Raw genomic sequence first — 15,597 nt, 5'->3', positions numbered from 1 at the left:
GGCTTCCATCCTGGGAGTGGGTCCTCCTAGATCTTTGAAGGTGCCTAATCCTCATTAAAGGCAAACCCTGGGCGTAGGAGGGGCTGCACTGGCATCAAGGCACCTGGCGATGACTAAAAGCACTGGCCCCATGTGCGGCTGCCGCTGAGCAGCAGAATGTAATTTAGTCGCACCAGCGGGAGCAGGGGTCAATGATTTTATATTAATGGGGATCACGACAGTTCTAAGCTGTGGCGTGCTTTGAAATAAGTGTTGTACAAGGCGGCAAAGAGAGCTCGGCTGAGGAAATGAGCTGTGTCACTGTCTCCTCATGCCTTGCAGCGTACACTGCAGTGTTTTTAGTCGCTACAGACTCTGGACCATCATAATATTTTATAAACACCAATTACCTACTTCGTGTTGGGAAACTCAAACTCTCAAAGTGGTGCTGCTAAAGATGAGAAAATTCCTTTCTAATCCAAATAGGGGCCACATGTATGGCCAGTGAAAGCGCTATGGACGGGATGCTCAGAGGTGAGAACTAACTTAGGTCAATAAGTGTATGTGTGTTATGGGCAGTTGTGCTGTTATTGAAAGACGATGTTTCATTACCATACCTTGACATGTTATCAGTGTCCGCACCTAAAACAAAAGAAATGGGGAGGCAGTTAGCAGGCGATTATTTTAAATTGTGGTCAGTATTGGATCTTTGTCTGCAGTTGAAAGTACTATTATCAGAAGTAATTTCTCAAAATATAAAATTATTCTTAAACACATGTTCAGGAATACCATGTTTAGATTTCATATTAAATTTTCAGCAGATCACTACTATTTCCAATTAGTAATTGGCTCGGGGCGCAAGGAATTCTTTTTGTCACATCTCTGAGAATATGGAAAAAGAGCAAAATAAGAGGTCTTTCAGACCTCATGGATGGCCAGATGAGAAAGGGTACATTGTATGTGGAAAGCAACAGAGGTATAACAAGGAAGGTGGTTCAGATTTTCCAAATTTTCCAAATTTCTTTCAAAGGAAACAGGTCAGTTACCTGAGCCAATAGGGAGAAACATATCAGCTGTCACAAATACGACTGATTAGGGGAACTCTTTCATGAGGTGGACTCTTTCATTAGGTGAATACCAGGTCCCCAAGAGTTAGAAAAATATTCAGCTGTGAAAAGGTGGATGTGTTGATCAGAAAAATAAAGTCTATTCTCATAAATTGCCACTTAGTAAAACAATTAATTTTTAATATTTTGCTCCTGTACAAGGAGAGTCCTGGCTGGTCTTTGGGACAAGTGAATCAACCACTAGTGGAGAACAAAGTGGAACCACTGAACATTGAATTATACATCATCTGACAAATCTTTCTATTAAACAAAATCTAAGCTTGAATAGCCTCTTTGAGATGTGCTTTCCAAACATGTTCTGTGAAGCAATAGGGCTGTGACAGATGTTCTATGCAAAAGCTCACATAAATTCAGGCATATATATAAAGATTCTATAGTCAGATATATTTAGAAAACACTGCATTATGTAAGGTTTCTTTTTTTCATATTCCTGAAGAACATTAGTATATTAAAGGCTCTGAGAAGTCCTGAAATAAAGACTCCTTTAGCTTCCTTTAGATCTTTATCTATCCAAATAATTTCATTACTATATCCACCTCCCCCAACCCTGAACATATTAACATCCTCTTCTCTGAAACATATTTTGGGACATGCTGTATTTGAGTCCTCTGAGCTGGTGAATAGAAATTTTTATTAAGTGGAACTAGTAGATGTAATCTCAGCCCTAAGTTTATTCTCTTGCACATAGAAACTGGTTAATGTAAGATCTGGGTTGCTAATTATCAGTTAATTAAAATCTCAGACTTTCAGAAAGTGTGTAATAATCTACATGGTATTTAAAAATCAATATGCAAAAAATTGGAAGGATACTCTTATTTCCAGGAACAAAAAGACAGAAAATAGTAGGTGTGTTTCTATTTACAAATGTGAGGAATGAGAATAACCGAAGATTGGGTTTTGAGGTGGGAGCATGACTAATTTTTAAAAATTTTTTAATTTTTAAGTAGGCTGCATGCCCAGTATAGAGACCAATGTTAGGGCTTGAACCCATGACCTTGAGATCAAGACCTGAGCTGTTCAAGAGTCAGACACCACAACCAACTAAGCCGTGCAGGCACCCCCATCATACTTTTAAATAATTTGTAATATAGAATGGTTTGGATGCTGCAAAACTGGAGATACATTTAGTTTTGTTGGGATAATCCAGTCCAGAACCTGGTTAGGCGAATGGGGCACTCAAGCACAAAATATAAGGGACAACAAAAAACTCAGTAATCAAGATACATAAATTTTAATAGATATTTTTAAATTATGTAAATAAATAAAAAACCAACATATCAGCATTTTAAATAAAGATAGGATTAGTGTTATAGATTTTTCCTTTTGCCTTGGTGTGCCTGAGTACAATACTGGAGATAAGAAAGTGCTAGGAGGCAAATGGCAGGAAGGAAGAAGGACTTAATTGGGAATTCAAATTAGTCCTTTCTGATAATCATATAACTTTAGAAAAAACTATCAATCTACAATGTCTCTGCTTATTCATCTATAGAGAGAACAGTATTTCTTAAACTGTTCTGAGAAGAATTTGTTTAATGGGATGTCAATAGGTGTTCAGCAAAAAACAAAGACACATAGTAATTTTTATATTAACTATGAGAAAAGCAGTATTGAATTTGGTCAGATTTCTTTGCTACAGGACTTCCTAGAATTTTTAACATGCTAATATATTTCATGACTGTCTTGTGAGAAAATAGAGTATGCAACAAATAGAACGTTTATTGTCTCGCACAGATTATGCAAAATACTAAACCAAATGATCTGAGTTCCCTCCTCCCTGCAAAACTTTAAAATTCTAAAGAGATTTTTTAGAGGTTATGTGCATAGAGGAAATAGGAATTTAATTCAAATTAAAACGTTATAGAAAAAATAATTTCAACTATGCTTACAGAAATCTGTATTTCTGCAAACATTTATAGCATAACGGAGTGACTTCTTATTCAAGTTCTCTCAAACAGAGGACCTGCGTGCTGTCTTCAACAGCCAAAAATAAATGTTAGATTAGGGCTGAAGTCCTGGTATTGAAACCTTACCATGCAAGGAATAGAAAGTGAACATGGCAGAAAAATGGTAAGTAGATGAGAGTAGGAAAGGTTATTTTATGGGATTTAAATTTTTTTTTAATGTTTTTAAAGTATATGAACATGAAGTTTGAGAATCAGTGTTAAAAAGGGATTATTGGGGCACCTGGGTGGCTCAGTGGGTTAAAGCCTCTGCCTCCGGCTCAGGTCATGATCCCAGGGTCCTGGGATCAAGCCCTGCATCTGGCTCTCTGCTCAGCGGGGAGCCTGCTTCCCCCTCTCTCTCTGCCTGCCTCTCTGCCTACTTGTGATCAGTCAAATAAATAAATAAATAAATAAAATCTTTTTAAAAAAAGAGATTATCAACCATAAAGACACACATATACAAGACATAGACATAGACACAAATGGAGATTATATGTATATGAACGAATGGATATTTGAAGCTTGAAAGGGGTATTCTTAAGACATACAAAATAACCTTATACTCAGAGGTGATAAAATGATATCACTCTCAAGAAATGATATCAACAGCTTCCAAAACGCTTTAGAAAAAAAAAAAAGATGAAAAACAGAACTATGGAAGATTAATAATACATTTGACAAGGTTTTTTTTAGGAGCTTCATATCAAATAGTACAACTTAATATTGTACAAAGTGTCTCTTCAAACCTCTGTCTAAAACAAATGACTGAATTGGAACTTTCATGAATCTCAAATAGATATTATTTTTTATCTTTAAACCTTGGGAGAAGCGCAGTTATTTTCTTCTATAACCCCATGCTAATTGTGTAAATCTATAACGACCACACCTAATGTTTTTAACTCACTCTTTAAATCCCATGTTCAACAACCCTCATCCCCAGAAGACCTATAAACTATTGAGCTTACCAGATATTTATGGTCTTCGTCACCCTTAAGCCCCCACTTTCCTGTTTACACAGCTAACTTCCTCAGTTAGTTATATTTACTCCCTCACATACACTCCCACTCCCCTGTTCCTTTTCAATTCATTGTTCAAATCCCACTGGCAGAACAAGCAACCTGGCTAAATCCAACCCTGTCTCTTCTGGCATATACATTTGTGCTGAGTGTGGCTGGAGAAAAACACACACACACACACACACACACACACACACACACACACACACACACACACAGCTTTCCGAACTCATTTCTAATCACAAGCCTCAATTGGGTTCTGAGTGCTCAGTGGTTATATAGTTCCATTCACTCTCTCCGTCATCTAGAATGATGACTTACTCATACCTCCTCCTCTTACAAATCTCCAGTATTTCCTCCCTCATGTTCATTCTCAGCAACCACTCTACTCTCTATTTTACTGAGAAAACAGAAACCTATGCAAAAGAATTTCCACAAGTTGGGGGACCTGGGTGGCTCAGTGGGTTAAGCCTCTGCCTTCGGCTCAGGTCATGATCTCAGGGTCCTGGGATCGAACCCCGCATCGGGCTCTCTGCTCAGCAGTGAGCCTGCTTCCTCCTCTCTCTGCCTGCCTCTCTGCCTTCTTGTGATCTCTCTCTCTCTCTGTCAAATAAATAAATAAAATCTTAAAAAAAAAAGAATTTTCATAAGCTTATCGAGATTTCTTCTTAATTCTGGCAATCTGCTTTTATGACTATATATTCTGCCTTTTCTTCTATTTCTGTGGATAGCTTTAATCTGGTTCCCAGTTAACGTCTTTGTCTTTAACACCTATCCCTTCTTTTCCATTGCCCCCAGCCCAGCTCATTACATTACAAGTACTTTGGCTTCTCTGTGGCTCCTGCAACAAATAGAGCATGTTCCCAACTCACTGCCTTTGAATTTGCTCTTTCCTCTGACTCTGATATTCTTTTTTTTTTTTTTTTTTTTTTTTGCCTCTAATATTCTTAACTTGAATATTCACATGACTTACTTTCTTCCTTCCTTCAGGTCTTTATTCACCTGTCACCTTCAGGGAACCATTTCTACCCTGTCTAAAATTATACCTACATACATACACAGACAGACAGACAGACAGACACACACACACACACACACACACCATACTCTCTACATCTTACTCTGGTTTTTCTCCACTGCTTTTATCATTATCTAACATACTACAAATTTACATATTATTTTCTTTTTTTAAAATATTTTATTTATGTATTTAACAGAAAGAGTGAGAGAGAGCATAAGCAGGGAAGAGAGGGACAGGCAGGCTCCCCACTGAGCAGAGAGCCCGATGCGGGGTTCGATCCCAGGACCCTGAGATCATGACCTGACCCGAAGGCAGACACTTAACCAACTGAGTCACCCAGGCTCCCCTACATATTATTTTCTTTAACATACAATTTACTTATTATTTTGTTCATTATATATTTTACTTATTTAGAATGTGAGCTCCATGCAGGCAGGTTTCTCTTTGGTTCTATTCACTGCTTTTCCCCAGCAATTATAAAACAGGGCTAGAATGTAAAAGGTACCTGAAACATATTTGGTGATTACCTTAAATGAATGATGACTTCATTTGAATTTAAAGCACTCATCTAATTTAGTAATTAAATAATTCACTCAATATATAATATACTAGAGAGCAGGGTTAGAAACAATATAAGATCCTCAATTCTCTTATTCTACCGTTGTATTGCATCTCAAGTTTTGGGAAAAATGTGATGTTTTGCTATACAAAGTTTCCATTTTTACATTATCAAACATGCCTATTTATTCTTTTCTGGTAACTGGATTTCCATTCTTTAAGAAGGCTTCCCACACAAACCCAGGTTGAATATGTAACCTCTAAAATATTTATGTAGAATTTTTTTAAACCCATTTGGAATTTATTTTGTACATGTTGTATTATAGCAGTCCAGTTTATTGATTATAGCTTCCTATTTTGACTCCTGTCTATTTAATCTTTCATATACAATTTAAATAATTTTATCTACTTCTCATAATAATTCTGTTTGGATTCTTGAAATTTCATTAAATAACCAATATTTGAAGAATTGACATTTTTACCACAGTAGCTCAAGACTAATAAAGGAGATGGTTCATAGTTTTCTAATTTATACTTCTCTTATCAGCTTTAGGGTAGATTTCTATAGTTTATATTTTGTAACAATTTTAATCATTCCTTGGGTTTGAATAAAATTCAGGCATAAAACAATTTTTTCACCCCAGTTTATAAATTATTAAATATTTCACACAAATAAAATAATATAAATAGCCATGGACCCACTGGCAAGCTAAAAAATTGTAAACATATCCAAAACATTTGAAAACCCCTGCGTTCCTTTAAATGTTTAACTGCTTTCTTCCAACTGAGAGGTACCTGCCTTCCCCAATTTTTTTTTTTTTATGGCTCTTCTTCATAGCTTTATGATGTCTGTATTTATGTTTAAGATATATTGTTTAATTCATCATGGATTCAATTTTTACTTAACAGGAATAATGCTCCATGCATTTTTCTGCTGTGTAGTTTTTTCAGTCATTTATTTCTGAAAGTCATTCATATTGTTGTGCATATCTGTAATTCTTTAATTTTTTTACTAAATTATAGTATTGCACTATAGTTTTATATTACAATTTCTTTAGGCATTATTTAATCATTCTCTACTGATGGATATTTAGCAAATTTCTAATTTTTGTCATGAATAATAATGATTATTTACAAATAATTATTTGTATTTTTTTTACAAATAATTATTTGATGAATACTATTTTACATGTGTCCTAGTTGACAAATGTATATATCCATAAAACCACAACCTTAATCAACTTACAAAACATTGCCATTTCCTCAGAAAGATCTCTCATTATTCTTTCTAGCGACAGTCATTGTTATGACTATTAACACCATAAACTAATCTTGTATGTTCCTGATCTTCATATAAATGACATCATACAGAAAGTATTCTCTTTCATGTCTGGGATTTGTATGTAGCTTCTTCTTAGCAAATAAAAATAATAAAAATTTTAAAAGTTGAGATTTATCTATATTTTTGGAAGTTTCCATTTGTTGCTTTTATTTTGCTGAGTAGTAATCCACTCTGTGATTATATCAGAGTTTATTTACAAATTCACATATTATAAACCATTTTGTTGATTTCAGGTTTTAGATATCGTGAATAAAGCTGCTACATATATCCTTGTACAATTATTTTATGAATACATGTTTTTAGTTCACTTAGGTAAATACATAGAATTGGAATTGTCAAATAGCTTTCCCAGGCAGTTCAACCATTTTACACTCCCACAAGCAATTTAGAAAGCACCTATTGTTCTGAAACTTTGCTAACAATTGGCATTACTCATTTTAACTTTCTGCTATTCTAATGAGTGTGAAGAAATGTCCCATTGAGCTTTAATATGCGCTTCCCTCATGGGAAAAAATGGTTGATCAAATTTCCACATTCTTAGTAGTTTACATGTCCTATTTTGTGAATTGTTTGCTCAATTTTTAAAAACGCTCCTTAAAAGGTAAAATCCTTTCATTTTAAAGGATTATCTTTTTGTTACTGATTTCAAGTGCATTTTACATATTCAGGATTCAGATCTTTACAGATACATGTATTACATATATTTATCCCATGTCTATGTATTGGCTTCTACTTTATTTAGAGTATCTTTTAAAGGACAGATTTTTTTGTTTGCTTTGAAGTGTAAATATTTTGCACAGTATGTAGTCCATGATGTCAACAGAAATTAAATTACTTGTTATAATTTCCAAAGGTAAATCTTTAATTATCTTTCTAAACTCTTTTCTAGTATTCTGAGTATTTTCTTGGAAATTTGCTATTTTCAGGGACATTAATCATCTTTTCTGTCATATATTTCCATGAATATATACATGGTATTATCTCATAATTTTTTATCTATGCAATACTTGTAATTATTTCTTCTTTTATATTTTTTTCTTTTTTCCTTTTACTCCATTTTATTCTTAATAAATCTCATGAGGTCTCTCCCATTATAGGTCTTCCTCAACTTACAGTGGGGTTACATCTTGATAAACCCATCATAAGTTGAAAATTCATTTAATTTACCTAATGTACAGACCATCATAACTTAGCCTAGCCTACCTTAAATATGCTTGGAACATTTACATTAGCCAACAATTGGGCAAAATCCCCTAAGAGAAAGCCTATTTTATAATAAGGTGTTGAATATCTTATGTAATATATTGAAAACTGTACTCAAAAAAAAAAAAAAAGAAAGAAAGAAAAAACTGTACTCAGAGTAAAAAAAAGAATGACTCTTATGGGCACAGCATTCTTTTTAGTATATCATTGGTTTATCCTCATGATCATGTGCCTTACTGGGAGTTGTGGCTCATTGCTGCTGCCCAGCAGCACACATTACTGGCCCTGGAAATGATGCAAATCCAAATTTTGAAGTATGGTTTTTAACTGAATGCTATTGTTTTCTCACCATGATAAAGTTGAAAAATCATAAGTCAAACCATTCTAAATCAGGAGCCATCTGTATATTATCAATATTAACCATCTCTATTTAAATTTTTACTATTCTCTATATTCTATTTTATTAGTATCAATTTTTATTATTTTTTTTATTTTTCAAAAGACTTATTTATTTGAGAGAGAGAGAGCCAAGAGTGGGGGGAAGGTCAGAGGGAGAGAGAATCCTGAAGCAGACTCCCCACTGAGCACAGAGGCTGACACAAGGCTCAGTCCCAGGACCTGAGCCAAAATCAAGAGTCGGCCACTCAATTCCCTTAACCACCCAGGCGCCCCTCTTAATTTCAATTTTTAATTTTAGTATGTTTTTCTACTTTATTTTACCCTATTTTATTTTTTCTAAATTCATAAAATAATCTATAAATATTTTTTATTCACTAAGACATGAATAGTGCATTTTCCTCTGGGTAGCACTTTTGCGATGCCCTTACAATTTTGTCATGAAGTGATTTTTTTTTTCTTTTTGGCTTTCTAGAGATATCTTTATTTTTTTCTTAATTTCCATTGATTTGCTAGTTATATATTTTCCACAAATAACTTTTAAAATTTTTTATTATGCTTTATTTGGTAATAATCAATGAGTAAAACCTGTAACAAAAATTTTGTTTTAAATATTGTGAGCTTTTCTTGTGGCCAAGTATGGATAGATTTTTGCAAATTCTTTAATACACCCAAAATAAGTATCTTCCCTTTTCAAGATATATAAACTCCTATGTATAGCTAATATGCAATGGTATTGATTTCATGTTCAATTTATTTTTATGAGATATATTTATTTGTATATCTCTCCAAACCTGATAGAGGATAATTAAAATATCCCTTTGTAAACAGATTCAGCTATTTTGTGCCTTGTCAAATACAAGATCCTGGCATATTTTCTTTATAAATAATGTTACCATTTCTTAATATCTTTCTCATTTTCATTTAACACTGTTTCATTTAACACTGATTGAGATATGTCTGATACGACCACTGACATTTTACCTTCTTTACTTTTGCCTAGTGTTTCTTTCCCATCCCTTCTTTAAATTGAATTTAATGCATTGCCTTATTTTGTGTCTTGTATTCTCCTGCACATTGAACTCATCCTGATAGTCTCTGTTCTCTAATGAAAAAAACTTACTCCATTTATATTTAGTGTTGTTTTATAAATTTGACTTTGCTGCTTTGACCTAATTACATATTTATTATATAATAAATTTTCTTTTTTTCTCATTTGATCATACTGTTTTCATTCCATTTTATCCTTGTAAATTTGAAAGTAATACTACAATTTGTCATGTTATTGATATTATCCTCCTTTCCTATTTATAGAATCAGGCATATTTTTCTCTATCATGATTAGAAAAGTAGATCCTAGATATTTTCCCCACTCAGATGTGCTCTCGTGTACATCAAAATGCTTTACTTTCTTTTACCTAAGACTTATCTCTCACCACGGTAACATTAGCTCAGAGGAATAAGATCCATTCCTCCCACTCCTCCCTCCTTTTCCCTTTTGCACAAAGAGGAGACATTTGGAAAAATTTTACTTCCTTACTTCCTTCCTCAGCTTATTCTAAACTGCAACCCTAATTTCGATGTTTTGTTGAGATAGTTACATATTTTAAATTTGATATTGTTATTATAATTTCCTTTATAAAATATCTGTCCTTTCCAAGGGTTTTAATTTAGTATTTATATTACATATTCTCAGACAGTTAATTTACCATTTGGATAAAACAGTACAAGTTTTATTGATCCCAATGTTTCCCATCTTTGTCACCTCCTTCTTGAGATTTATATACTGTTCATCTTATTTAGAGTTTTTTTTAAGATTTTATTTATATATTTATAGACTTGTTTATTTTAGAGAGAGAAAGAGGAAGAGTGTGGGTGAGCAAGGGGGAGGGGTAGTGGAGTAGGACAAGGAGAGCCTGACATGGGGCTCAATCTCATATCCCTGAGGTCATGAGCTGAGCTGAAATCAAGAGTCAGATGCTCAACTGACTGAGCCACCCAGATGCCCCATCTTCCTTAGAGTTTTTAAGGGATTTCCACAGAAGCAGTGCATGGCTATATTAATGAAACTTCAGTATATCTTGTATCTCTTCAAGTATCTTTCTCCCACCCTCACATGTGGATAATAGAATTCTTGGGATGGTATATAATTTCACCAGAAATATGAATTTTTCTAAAGTCAGTATCCAAAAACTGGGCATATTTGAATTAAAAGTCTAATATTTTAACATGGTACTATTTTCCTCTTTAATCTTTCTTAATACCTTTAATAATCAGTTATAAAATTTATGTAAAATATAATTGCAATGTCAACAAAATAATAAAACACGAATAAATAATTTAAACCAAAATGTGAGATCTCCTAATAAATAATTTAGTTTATGGGGTGCCTGGGTGCTCAGTGGGTTAAGCCTCTTCCTTCGGCTCAGGTCATGCTTTCAGGGTCCTGTGATAAGCCCCACATTGGGCTCTCTGCTCACCAGGGAGCTAGCTTCCCCCTCCCCTCTGCCTGCCTCTCTGCCTACTTGTGATCTCTGTCAAATAAATAAAATCTTAATAAATAAATAAATAAATAAATAAAATTTTATTACTTTTTGGCCTTATATTAAATATATTATATATAGTAATTTAAAATATATGTTATAATCTATGGTATATCATATAAAATATACGGTTTATTACTATATTATAGTTTTGAAATTTTATGTTACTGTAATTTTTATAATATTATTTTAATAAAGAGAAATACGTTGCTCTTAGAGGTGCCTGAGTGGCTCAGTTGGTTAAGCAACTGTCTTCGGCTCTGTTTGTGATCCCGGAGTCCCAGGATTGAGTCCCGCATCAGGCTCCTGGCTCCACAGGGAGTCTGCTTCTCCCTCTGACCTTTTCCCCTCTCATGCTCTCTCTCGCTTTCTCTCTCTCTATCAAATAAATAAAATCTTTTTTTTTTTTAAGATTTTTTTTTCCATTTATTTGACAGAGAGAGATCACAAGCAGGCAGAGAGGCAGGCAGAGAGAGAGGTGGAAGCAGGCTCCCCACTGAGCAGAGAGCCCGATGCGGGGCTCGATCCAGGACCCTGAGATCATGACCTGAGCCGAAGGCAGCGGCTTAACCCACTGAGCCACCCAGGCACCCAAATAAATAAAATCTTTAAAAGAAATAAGTTGCTTTTAGAGATAAAATTTTAAATGGTATTATTTCTTAATATTAATTTAGATTAAAGTTGATATTGATACTAATATCCTGAAATTGACATCCTATTTATTGTAATAGACTATTTTCCTATTTTTTATAGCAAAATGGCAAAATGGTCCTAACATTCACCTGCAAAATTTACTCGTGAGAATATCTGTATTAATCAGCACTCATACCTCATATCATAATCCAAAATTATTACACAAGGATTAAGGTATTAGATGATTAAAAATTAGAGAGGGGAACCAAGAATTAGGCATAACCTTGAAGTCCTGGTAGACATTTAAATTGATATAATTCAGCTGGATATAGATTTTATACTTATAGTATATTTTGGGGGATTTATTTTGTGGACGTATGTGGTGAAGAAAATCAAAACTTTATGAATGAGAGTATTGATTATAACATCACCTAAAACACAGAACACTGTAAGCAACCTAAATGCCCAAGAGTAAGGGAAGGATTACAAATATTTTGGCACATACATTTGTTGAAACACATAGAAACATTTAAAATATTTTAGATTTTAATATAATGGTAAAATAATAAAAAATAAAGCTAACTTAAAATCAGAATATATGCTCAATATTTAGAAGATTTGCAGTTTAATAAAAACAATATATAGACAGAAAAAAGACAATATACTAAATGTTAGCAATGTTTCATACTCAAGGATATTATTAAAGAGTTATTCAATTTTATTTTTAGACATGTTTCTATATTGGTATTTTTCTACAATAAATGGCCATTCTTTGGTATCAGAAAAATATCTATCATAAAAGTTGTCAATACAAAGTGATTAGTGGCAAATCATGGAAATAGATCAGCATCTAGAACATATTAGCTGTTCAACAAATATTCATTGAATGGGTTAGTATCCACTATTAATTCTTTTGCATTTTATTGTCTTTTCACTTTCTCAGTCTTTTGTTTTCTTATACTTTGTTTCTATACCCTGATTTCTTGGATTATTCTTTCCCCAATCACTCTAAATGCTTTTGTACTGTTACTATTTGCCAACATTTTTGTAAATGATTTAACCAATGACAATAATACTCATGAATTTTATATTTTGTGGTCATATTATCAAAGATTAAAATTGCAGTCTATTTTTTTGTACATATTAGTCAATCTTTAGAAAAAAGTTGTTAACACAAAATACCAAAGAGAAAACTGAGGTCAAAGGCCAAATATAGTAAGAGAATGCTTAGGTATTTGGAAAATTCTGACACTCAAAGATAAGATGGTCTATTGAAGCTAAGACATCCTGGGCATCTAAATTACTGATCTTTATTAGATAAAATGATGAAAGAAATAGCAATGAATAGTGATACTATAGGGCGAACGTTTGTGTCTCCCCCCCCCAACCTCCCACGGCAAATTTGTATGTTGAAACCAGTCCCCAGTGTGCCAGTGTGGTGTATTTGAAAGAAGGCCTTGTGGAGGTGATTAGATCATGAGGGAGAAGCTCTCATGAATAGGATTCATGGTTTTATAAAAGAGACTCTAGAAAAAAAAAAAGAGAGAGAGAGAAACTCTACAGAGCTCTGTCACCCCTTCTTCCATGTAAGGACATAGTGAAAAAGACAACTGTCTATAAATCAGAAAGTGGGCCCTCACCAGACAATGAATCTGCCAGCACCTTGATCTTGGAATTCCCAGCCTCTAAAACTATAACAAATACTTAATATACTTTCTGTTGTTAATATTCTACCCAGTCAATGGCATTGTTATGGTTGCCCAAACAGACTAAGACAAGTAAGGTTTAATTTCTTAATATGGTCAATTGGAAGTATTTTGCTTTGAGCTTGACTTTGATGAAAATTTAAACTACCAGATTCAGGGTGCCTGGGTGGCTCAGTGGGTTAAAGCCTCTGCCTTCGGCTCAGGTCATGATCCCAGGGTCCTGGGATTGAGCTCCGCATGGTGTTCTCTGCTCAGCGGGGAGCCTGCTTCCTCTTCTCTCTCTGCCTGCTTCTCTGCCTACTTGTGATCTCTTCCTGTCAAATGAATAAATAAAATCTTAAAAAAAAAAAAAAACCTGTCTTAAAAAAAAAACAAAACTACCAGATTCAAATGGATTATACAAAGGCTTATATTTTTAGTATTTCCTGTTTTTTATTTAAGAATGGCTGCATGTTAATCTTCTTGGCTTTAGGTACAATCGATTAAATATATTGGTAAAAGCAAGTTCCTCATCTTACCAAAATACTAGGTAGTTTGGGCAAAAAAATCCTAAGTGATGCTTAGAATTTTCTTGAGTCTTCAATAAAGCCATAGATAAAGCATGAATATTGGAGTTTATTACAGATAAAAAATATTTATCAAATATTTTCTGCCCCACTTACCAAACATAGATAATTGATTTCAGTGCAGATATGGTTTTTGGCAGTGCTTAAGCTGCAAATTCTTAATTATGTAGGAAAAGTTGAGCCTGAAAAGTAAAACAAAGAAACATGTGCAAACTAAATGTCAAATGTAAAAGTAAAGCTTTTTTTTTTTCCAAACAATTGGTATTTCTCCTTTTATCAAAAAAGAAGCAAGCTTACAAATTGATCCATATAATATTTCCTTATAAATATGCAACCCCTGCCATCATTTCCTTTGGTTTTTCCCTAGCTGTTCAAGTCTGAATCTGACAGATGTTGATTAAATGTGTCTATTCCATTTATTAAAAAACATATTCTTTTAATTGCTGGAATATACCAACAGATATTCATAACATTATCATTCCATCACAAGACATCATGGTATTTCTTTAATTCCAGTTTGTATTTTGATATATTCTTTAACCTTTTTTTTTCATTTATGCTGATATTACCCAAGTAATATAATATGCTAGAGTGGTTTTAAATTGAACACTTAGTAAGTTAATTTCCAGTTGTTTTCATAAATACTCTAGAGTATTAGAAAGCTACATACTACCTAAGCTATAAAATATTATTAGGAGTATAAACTGAAATATGTACTTTTTACACTACTTTGCAAAAAATTTTTAATGTCACTTAATGCCACCTGATAGCATCTTTATAGAGGATTGTTACTCTTAAAGGAGTTTTTAAAAAATAAAAAATAATATTTTCATTTTGTGTGGTATGCATCAAGTAAAAAGATGACTTACAGTTATCTTTCAAAGAATATTTCAAAACATGCCCACCTTTCATTCCTTAATAATACTCATGAAATAAAAATCTCAAAATATTATATAAGACCTCCTCCTTTATTTAAAGAGGGAAGTGTGCTTGTGAGTGTGTGTGTGTGTATGTGTATAAGCAAGCCAGAGTATGAAAGATTGTGAGAGAGAAAAAGAGAAATAGAGAATTAGAAATCATAAGAAAATAAAAAGAGAAAACTAAAAGAGAAGTCAAATGAATAAATAAAATATTGTGTCCACTTGATGCATATAGGAAAATTAAAGTCAAGTCATGTTAAACCAAAAAAAAAAAAAAAATCATTGTGTAATTCTTCTGCATGCTCTATTTTACTTATACCTCTTGAGAGAAGTCAGAATTTATCATCCAATCACCCAAACACTGGCCTCATGTAACTTTTCAACCTGTCTTGAAATTTTAAAAATCCACAGATATCTTTAGACGTGAGTCCTTCTAGGGCCCAGAAACAGGCATTCCTTATGTTGTTGAAAAAGAAAAGATTCACTATGAATCAAAAAAGGAAATGAATGTAAAAAAGAGGGCAAAGAATGTCACATGTACAGCTTGCCACTGTTGTTGGGCCTATTTTCCTTCCACTGGGTCAGTGACCTCAGTGCTCACTACTGTCAAGTAAAATGGTCTGAGCAACACCTGTTTTCCCCAA

General features: G+C 33.5%; 1 long non-coding RNA gene across 1 annotated transcript in view; it reads right to left on the bottom strand.

Annotated features, from left to right (window-relative positions):
• The window catches only part of LOC125102952 (uncharacterized), a 125,648-nt gene extending 111,466 nt beyond the window's left edge, over positions 1-14,182 (bottom strand). The window contains exons 1-2 of the long non-coding RNA XR_007128240.1: positions 14,130-14,182; positions 597-621 (exon numbers count right to left, since the gene is read on the bottom strand). This is a non-coding gene — a long non-coding RNA (uncharacterized LOC125102952). The remainder of the gene's footprint in view (positions 1-596; positions 622-14,129) is intronic.
• Between the last annotated feature and the right edge of the window lie 1,415 nt (positions 14,183-15,597).

Source organism: Lutra lutra, chromosome 6, assembly GCF_902655055.1.
Source record: "Lutra lutra chromosome 6, mLutLut1.2, whole genome shotgun sequence".
Taxonomy (NCBI): Eukaryota; Metazoa; Chordata; class Mammalia; order Carnivora; family Mustelidae; genus Lutra; species Lutra lutra.
The sequence above is the reverse complement of the archived record's forward strand: the minus strand, read 5'-3'. Positions and strand labels throughout refer to the sequence as shown.